The sequence below is a fragment of the Chenopodium quinoa genome, unplaced genomic scaffold (assembly GCF_001683475.1).
Source record: "Chenopodium quinoa cultivar QQ74 unplaced genomic scaffold, ASM168347v1, whole genome shotgun sequence".
NCBI classification, from domain to species: domain Eukaryota; kingdom Viridiplantae; phylum Streptophyta; class Magnoliopsida; order Caryophyllales; family Amaranthaceae; genus Chenopodium; species Chenopodium quinoa.
In genome coordinates this window covers 773,765-782,865 of record NW_018744466.1, presented here as the reverse complement: position 1 = coordinate 782,865, position 9,101 = coordinate 773,765, and the positions used below count along the sequence as shown (strand labels likewise).

Here is a 9,101-nt window from a genome sequence, read left to right as displayed (position 1 = left end):
GTGCTAGGCACTTGGATATTTTGGACTACGTAATTTTTGCTTATCTTGCCGCTTTAGTTATTTTATTAATTTAATTTAATTTGGTTTTAATTATTTTAGTAAATTTTGCAGGCTAGGCCTCAGTTGTAAGAGCGGCATTTGCAAAATTTTATTTTGGCAAATAATTGGGTTTTACCGGCATATTTAATTGGATTAATTAAGATGGATGCGGAATTTAGTGGGAGCTTCATATATTAATTGCGCTTATTTACATAATCGGTTAAAACAACATTGTCTAGTTTTTAATTAGGTGTGTTAATTTAATTAACCACCTAGATTAGTTACTAGTTATCGCGAGTTTATGCATTCACTACTACAAAAAAGGCCAAAGAGACCCGTCCAAAAAGGCCAAAGAGACTGCCTTAGAGGCGATCTCTAGCTAAGCGGTCTTTTTGGCAAAGAGACTGCTTTGTTTGAGGCGGTCTCTAGAATGGAAAAACTGAGACCGCCTATCTATGATAGGCAGTCTCATTTTATGGAAAACTGAGACCGCCTATCTAAGATGGGCAATCTCTTTTATTAGAAAACTGAAACCGCCTATTTAAGATAAGCAGTCTCTTTTTTCAGGAAACTAAGACCACTATTTAACTTAACAGGTCTCTTTGGTTTTTTTTTTTTTTAATATATATATTGTTTATTTAATTTTATTTTAAATTATTATATGCTATATTTTGAATAGATATTATCATACGCGTTGATGGATAATTGCAAAGTAGCTTGATAATTAAGGGAAAATAACATTCCAAGATCGAAATCCAACATTCTTTTATCTAATTCGTTTCACAAAATATCTCCAATGTTTCAATCAACTAATAATAAATCCTATAACTACTACTGCTTCTTCCACTATCTCCTCTTTTAGCGCTGCAGCTGAAGTAACACTTGCAGCAGCACAAAACCACCAATAGCAGAGTCCAACTTTCCCCCACCAGCAGCAACAAGTTCTATAATATTCTTGCCGCACGCTCACTTGGGACATGAATAGCTCAATCAATTGTCATCAGCATCAATACCAACTGTAACCCAATGTAAAAGAGCAAGTTAAAAAAAAAAGCTCAAATTACAACCAATTACCAATGACTTATGAACATCTTCTGACATACATATAGCCAGTAAACCAAAAAATTCTAGTAAATTATACATTAACCAAAGAAGAATTATTCAAATTACAACAAATTATTTAATTGTTAAATCTTAAAAACTGACATCCTAAAACTCATAAAAAAATAACAAAATCTAATAGATCCATATGCACAACATTATAATAAACACTTAATAAACAATATTTACAGATCTAACAAAAAAAAAAAAAAAAAAAATTGCTGATCCATAATAATTTAACAAAAATTTCACAAATAGATAAAAAACAACACCACAAAATCACATAAAAAACAAGCCTTAAACGAAAAATCAAATGAACATGAACATGAATACACATAATTAGAAAAAAAAAAAATGCAAAATGAGAATCAAACAATTCTGTAATCACTTTCCCCATAATTTCTCTCCTTATAACCCTCCCTTAACCCATAAAGTTATGATTTTTACTTAATTTCAGCGACATCTAAAATATATATAAATCAAAATTAAGAGTATGAAAAAACAATTAGATAATAAAATGAAACGAAAAAAAAAATTGAAAAAGAACCTGTTCTTAGTGCTAAACAATGGTATATCATTGAAATTAGAAGTGAGTTGTCGTGAAGTCGCCAAATAGCAGATCATATTCTGGCCATGACGATCTATTCTTTCTCAAAGACGACTCAGCAAATCGAGAGGAGAAGCTTCGAACGCCATTAAAGCTACTTTTGAAGCTCCATTCGTTTATCTATGAAGACCAATTGAAAGATCTAAGCAATTTCTATAGTACCGAGGTAGAATAAAATGATAAACATCGAAAATTTAGATTTAAAGTAAAAGATGAATTGAGACGAGAAATGGACGATGGAATTGAAATTGAATGAAATCGTTGACGAAGAGAGGAATAAAGAGTTTGAGGGTAACAGAGAAGGAGATAGAGGGAATGGAGGCGTGGAGGCGGATTGAACTAAAAAAAAAAATTGGGTTTAGTTCATATATTATATTTTTGGAAACAATGGAGACCGGTTAAGCAACACCACAAGTCTCTCCAAAATTAAATTTTGTTTTATTTTTTTTAAATAAAATGGGAGATCATTTATGTAAAAACACAGGTCTCTCCTTTTTATTTTATTTTTTTTAAAAAAAAAACAAGAGAGACATGTTGTCCCTAATATAGGGTCTTTGTTAAAATTTTTCTTTTCAGAATACTATCAAAGAGAACGCTTGTTAGTAATGTTAGGTCTCTTTAATTAAAGAGACCCGTTATTCAAATAACTGGTTTCTTATTTTGGGTCTCTTTGAGTATTTTTGTAGTAGTGATTGTTTCTTGTTTTTGTTGTAAATTGCATGGGCCATTCAGAAATAGTGAATAGATGAATGGAGTGTATATTCTCTCATAATATTGAGTTAAATTGCCATTCCAAAACAACACTTATCGACATATTGAGAGTAGTGATAGGCTACGCCAAAGCGAGGCATCACTACTACTCCCTAAAATTATAAGGCATACCGGGTATGCAAGTTGATTTTGGTTGTACTCAACTATATGAGTTATGGAGTCCTAACATGTCGTGGCAAAGTGAATAAATTGTTGAGAGAGCATTAGATGCAACGATTTATTCAACCAAGAGCGGCTTGGAGCCATTAGCAAGGCGTTGCTTACCTTAGGAGATTGAGTGTTAAAACAAGCTAAAACATGGTTAACCACTCTTTGTTTCTTTGGACCATGGAATAGACTTGTTCTCGCCGAATGGGGAAAAATTTATTGCGTGGATAAGACGTTTAATAAGATTAAAAATTTGCATGAATACCTTTTAATTTTCAAACTTATTATGTACTTAAAAAATGGTTATACTTTGCACTTATATTTAGAGAATTTCAAATCAAACTGTATGGTTTTCCATGATTGGTAAAGGAAATGTTTGAGAATGGTTCTCAAAGGAAAGTAATGCATTTCTAAAATACAATTCTCATAAATGACTTTTAAGGATGGTTAGACATCATGTATTCAAAATACTATGTAGTTTTGAAAAAAAATGAAGTATTGAGTTCCAAACTCAAATTGTTATATTGACAACCAATATATCTTTTCTCTTAATACATAGATGAGTAGGACTCATTGATGTAGTAATTCAAGCGTGAATTAAAGGAAAATATGGAACTTTGTTTTACGGCGCATTAGATGCTTAATTATGCCTAACAAAGTATAAAAGTTAAAGACTCTTAAAGAAATGGTTCTTAAAGATTATGAGATGAAGTATGATAAGAAATATAGGAAACGAGGAACAACAAAAAGGAATGAGATTCCATTTTACTAAAGAATTCATGTTATTGAAGTTAACATAGCAACTCATTATCTTAACTAAGTATGGGATACTGCTTGAGTGTTCATCTTTGAAAGTGACCGCAAACTATTGAAGATAAGCTAAGTTATCGACTTACAAGCTTAGAATGAAGCAAGTGGTGCTATCAGTAGTATGGTCGTATGATTTGTTTAAAGGCCTTTAAGCTAAGGCTGGAACAAATAAATGGTTATTATTTTCCATAATCAGCAATTGATCCGTTAACACACGGAAAGACTCACATTCAAAGCAATGAGCAATAGTTGTAAATTTATTTGAATGGAATGATTGTCTAAACCATGAGTCAAGAATTCTTAATTATAAACATACATTTTCTTAAAATGATAAACTGACAAAAGCTCAAAGTCATGGGCATGATTTACGTTCTGATCATCTTTAGCAATGTCACATCGACAAGAACGTACTCAAGGCTCTATTAGATAGGCTCTTGATAGTTGATTGATTCGAAATCGTTCTAAGACAAGCAAGTCGTACTTGTTGAAACCGATAAAGTAAAGAGCTATTGTTCTTGGTATAGACAATTGACTCCGAAAGCTAAAGAGGATTCATTTATTCAATGTTTCACAAAGAATTTGAAAGAATATTGTTATATTCATCAAAAGTGAACAAACTTGACCTTGAATAGTTCAAGAGTTCAGTGAAATACAGAATCAACTTGGCAGAATATCAAAACGTCTAGATTAGATCGAGCGATGTTTGCTTGAGCCAAGCGTGACCATCACAAAGTTATAAAATTGAAATTTTCATAAATAACTCCACAAAGAACATAGCGTGTCTTCACGGAGATCTCGTTACCATTTAAAAATGACTAGAACAATTATGGATCACATCCCTTCTTATAAAGTTCCTAAGATTTGCACGAAGGACTAATGTTACACTAAACAAAATGTCGAAGCTAAGAAAGGATGCCATTTTAGTTATGGATAGAATTAACTTCTAAATGTCTTTTTTAAGTATATGTCTAAAACTTTTAGCCAAAATGGGAGTTCACTGGCTCAGTGGGAGCTAACTGACTCAGTGGGAGCTCACCGGCTTAGCCAGAGCTAGGTGGTTGAGTGGGAGCTTAATGGCTCATTAAAGGCTAAGATAGCTCAAGTGGGAGCTAACTGTTTGTTTTACAACAAACTTTTACCAAAAGACAATATACATGTCTCTTTGTAAGCATTTAAGTGAGACCACGGGCATTACCTCCACAACCTAATTGAGAACATAGTGTTTGTTTCTCTATGTGGTGTCTTTCTGGAAAGTAACACATTTCCAAAACAACTAGTGGGAAGAAAATGAACTCGATGACAATCGAGCTTAGCAACAAACTAGAACTGAGAATCTCGAAAAGACCTTAAAAGGGCTTCGTGAGAATACTTGAACAAGAATACTCAAAAGGACTTTACTAGTGCCTAAAAGAGAATTCATTTCTCACAAAACTTTTGAAAAGTAGGAGTAAAATGAAGAAAATCAAATGGCTTTGGAAGCGCCTTGAAACTCAGTGTTTGATGAAATAACGTCGTATAGGTATTAAATTCACCAAAGGCTTGGATTGAATCCTATAAATTTTCTATTAAGTTAGAAACAAATCTAAGACATACAAGCATACTATTTACTAATCAATAGTAAGGGAATAATGTCTTGTAAAATAGCTACGACAAATACAAATTCCGAATAATGGTTAGATGCCATAAAAACCCGAAATAGACTCCACATTTGAAAATCATGTTTTAAAACTTGATTAATTTGCATAAAGCATAAAGGAGAAAACTAACAAATGTGGAAATGTATATGTATACATAGCTAGATTGGTTATAAAGGATACAATTAAATTCACGGAGTTGATTTAAATAAAAACCTATTCACCAATCAGAATGCTAAAGTCTTTTCGTGATTGTTCTAGCAAAATTGCACATATGAAATATGACAAAATAGATACCAAAATCGCCTTCCTAAAATAGAATTTTGGAAGTGACTATGAAAATAATCTAAGGGTTTTGAAAATCTAAATAATGCTAGATTTGAAAGCAAGGTCAAGGAATCCATTATGGGATTTAAGGAAGCATTGCATATAGGAATTGGAACATGTTTTCTCATGAAGTTAATAAGAGGATTGACTTATGGAGAAACATAGAAATTCTTATGAATAAGAAGTTTAGTGGGAGCAAAAGTAAATTATATAAAGGACCAATAAGAATTCTACGAACTCTATTGTGAAATAACTATCAAATGCTAAATGCTTAGGTTTGAAAGTATGTAATATCGACAATGGACCAAGCAAAAGACGATACTTAGTACATATTAGTATTAAGATCTATAGTATAGACTTAATAAAATGTTTGTACGTGTGAAGGAATTTACCGTGTAAAACATGAATTGAAGGACTTTAAAAGACTTTTGACCTGTATGTATAAAGCTAAGTAAATGTTTGAACTAAGTATATACTAAGTCAAATATGAAATACTCTAATAAAGACTTTCAACCATATCACATAGCAAACAGTTTAGCAAGACTTAGTGAAACTAAATGAGCTAAAATGTCACATGGATGGAATAACACTAGTAGAAAAATTGAAAAGGCCACCGGTTTAAGGCCACCGGTTTTTGTAAACCGGTGGTTTAAATAATGGGTGGGCATATGGGAAAATTTATTGCCACCGGTTCAAACCGAACCCGTGGCAAAAATGCTCATGGCCACCGGTTTTGAACCGGTGGCAATATTTGAATAAAAAAAAACCCGCCTCTTCTACACTACTTTTATTGCCATTAGCAATTTTCGCCTAGTGACACTGAGAGCACTACGGGAGCACTACGGTTATGCCCCGAACAGACATCCGAGACTAGAATCTTACATAAATCCCCGAGGTGATGTATTATGTTAATCATAATATTTGGGAATCAATGCGTGCGGGAGACAAGTTCATATTTGCCCCATGTTATGAGGAGTACGTTTAACCATGTGTAATTCAATTCTTTCTACATTTGAATTATTTGTTGTACCCTAATTATTGATTTGTTTGTGTATTGTGAATTTATGTAGGTTTCATTGGTTCCTCATGGTGATTTGTCCTGCTAATAACACAATCTTTAACCTTGATTCATCTCGATCAACAAAGAAGTACCTCGTGATGTCTGTACTAAAAAAGTAAATATAGCTACCTAGTGTTGATTATCTTAACCTCACTCATTTAGTAGTCAAACTAATCAAATTTGAATTTACTTTCCTATAGTATTATGAAGAAGATACATGGTCGTGCTCCACGGGGTCCTACATGGAAATCACCTATGGTAATGCCACATCATATTGTGATTATCTTAATAAACAACACTAAAACAATTGTGGGTTTTATGTGACGTTTGATTCATTTGATTTGTTCCTATGCTAGTGCCCACAACAAGATAATGGATTTGATTGTGGATTATACGTGATGAGATTCATGCTTGACATAGCGACTCATTGTTCCAACACCATACATCTTGATGAGGTACGACCTTAAACTTAGTAAAATGCCCTTTTCTGTGATTTCAAGGCTTAGCCACCTATAACTAAGTATAATTGACATGTTATTAGAAAGAACTTGGTCATTTGTTTAAAAATGTAGAAAATGGGCAAGTAGAAGTAAAATAGGCCTTATTTTGGCTATTTTGGATGAAATGCGACTTTAAACTTAGTAAAATGCCCTTTTTCTGTGATTTCAAGGCTTAGCCACCTATAAATAAAATTGATTGACATGTTATGAGAAAGAACTTGGTCATTTGTTTAAAAATGTAGAAAATGGGCAAGTAGAAGTCAAACAGGCCTTATTTTGGCTATTTTGGATGAAATGAGACCTTAAACTTAGTAAAATGCCCTTTTTCTGTGATTTCAAGGCTTAGCCACCTATAACTAAGTATAATTGACATGTTATGAGAAAGAACTTGGTCATTTGTTTAAAAATGTAGAAAATAGGCAAGTAGAAGTCAAATAGGCCTTATTTTGGCTATTTTGGATGAAATGTGACCTTAAACTTAGTAAAATGCCCTTTTTCTGTGATTTAAAGGCTTAGCCACCTATAACTAAGTATAATTGACATGTTATGAGAAAGAACTTGGTCATTTGTTTAAAAATGTAGAAAATGGGCAAGTAGCAGTCAAATAGGCCTTATTTTGGCTATTTTGGATGAAATGCGACCTTAAACTTAGTAAAATGCCCTTTTTCTATGATTTCAAGGCTTAGCCACGTATAACTAAATATAATTGACATGTTATGAAAAAGAACTTGGTCATTTGTTTAAAAATGTAGAAAATGGGCAAGTAGAAGTCAAATAGGCCTTATTTTGGCTATTTTGGATGAAATGTGACCTTAAACTTAGTAAAATGCCCTTTTTCTGTGATTTCAAGGCTTAGCCACCTATAACTAAGTATAATTGACATGTTATGAGAAAGAACTTGGTCATTTGTTTAAAAATGTAGAAAATGGGCAAGTAGAAGTCAAATAGGCCTTATTTTGGCTATTTTGGATGAAATGCGACCTTAAACTTATTAAAATGTCCTTTTTTGTGATTTCAAGGCTTAGACACCTATAACTAAGTATAATTGACATGTTATGAGAAAGAACTTAGTCATTTGTTTATAAATGTAGAAAATGCGCAAGTAGAAGTCAAATAGGCCTTATTTTGGCTATTTTGGATGAAATGCGACCTTAAACTTAGTAAAATGCCCTTTTTCTGTGATTTAGAGGCTTAGCCACCTATAACTAAGTATAATTGACATGTTATGAGAAAGAACTTGGTCATTTGTTTACAAATGTAGAAAATGGGCAAGTAGTAGTCAAATAGGCCTTATTTTAGCTATTTTGGATGAAATGCGACCTTAAACTTAGTAAAATGCCCTTTTTCTGTGATTTCAAGGCTTAGCAACCTATAACTAAATATAATTGACATGTTATGAGAAATATTTCGGTCATTTGTTTAAAAATGTAGAAAATGGGCAAGTACAAGTCAAATACGCTTTATTTTGGCTATTTTAGATGAAATGCGACCTTAAACTTAGTAAAATGTCCTTTTTCTGTGATTTCAATTCTTAGCCACCTATAACTAAGTATAATTGACATGTTATGAGAAAGAACTTGGTCATTTGTTTAAAAATGTAGAAAATAGGCAAGTAGAAGTCAAATAGGCCTTATTTTGGCTATTTTGGATGAAATGTGACCTTAAACTTAGTAAAATGCCCTTTTTCTGTGATTTAAAGGCTTATCCACCTATAAATAAGTATAATTTACGTGTTATGATAAAGAACTTAGTCATCTGTTTAAAAATGTAGAAAATGGGCAAGTAGAAGTCAAATAGGCCTTATTTTGGCTATTTTGGATGAAATGCGACCTTAAACTTAGTAAAATGCCCTTTTTCTTTGATTTCAAGGCTTATCCACCTATAACTAAGTATAATTGACATGTTATGAGAAAGAACTAGGTTATTTATTTAAAAATGTAGAAAATGGGCAAGTAGAAGTTAAATAGGCCTTATTTTGGCTATTTTGGATGAAATGCGACCTTAAACTTAGTAAAATGTCCTTTTTTGTGATTTCAAGGCTTAGCCACCTATAAATAAGTATAATTGACATGTTATGAGAAAGATTTTTGTCATTTGTTTAAAAA

At 32.3% G+C, this 9,101-nt stretch overlaps 1 long non-coding RNA gene across 1 annotated transcript; it reads right to left on the bottom strand.

Annotated features, from left to right (window-relative positions):
* Positions 1-741: 741 nt before the first annotated feature.
* Positions 742-2,308, bottom strand: LOC110697500. Its single transcript, XR_002506493.1, has 2 exons — positions 1,688-2,308; positions 742-1,055 (listed from the first exon to the last, which is right to left on the bottom strand). It is a non-coding gene; the product is annotated as an uncharacterized LOC110697500 (long non-coding RNA).
* Positions 2,309-9,101: the final 6,793 nt, after the last annotated feature.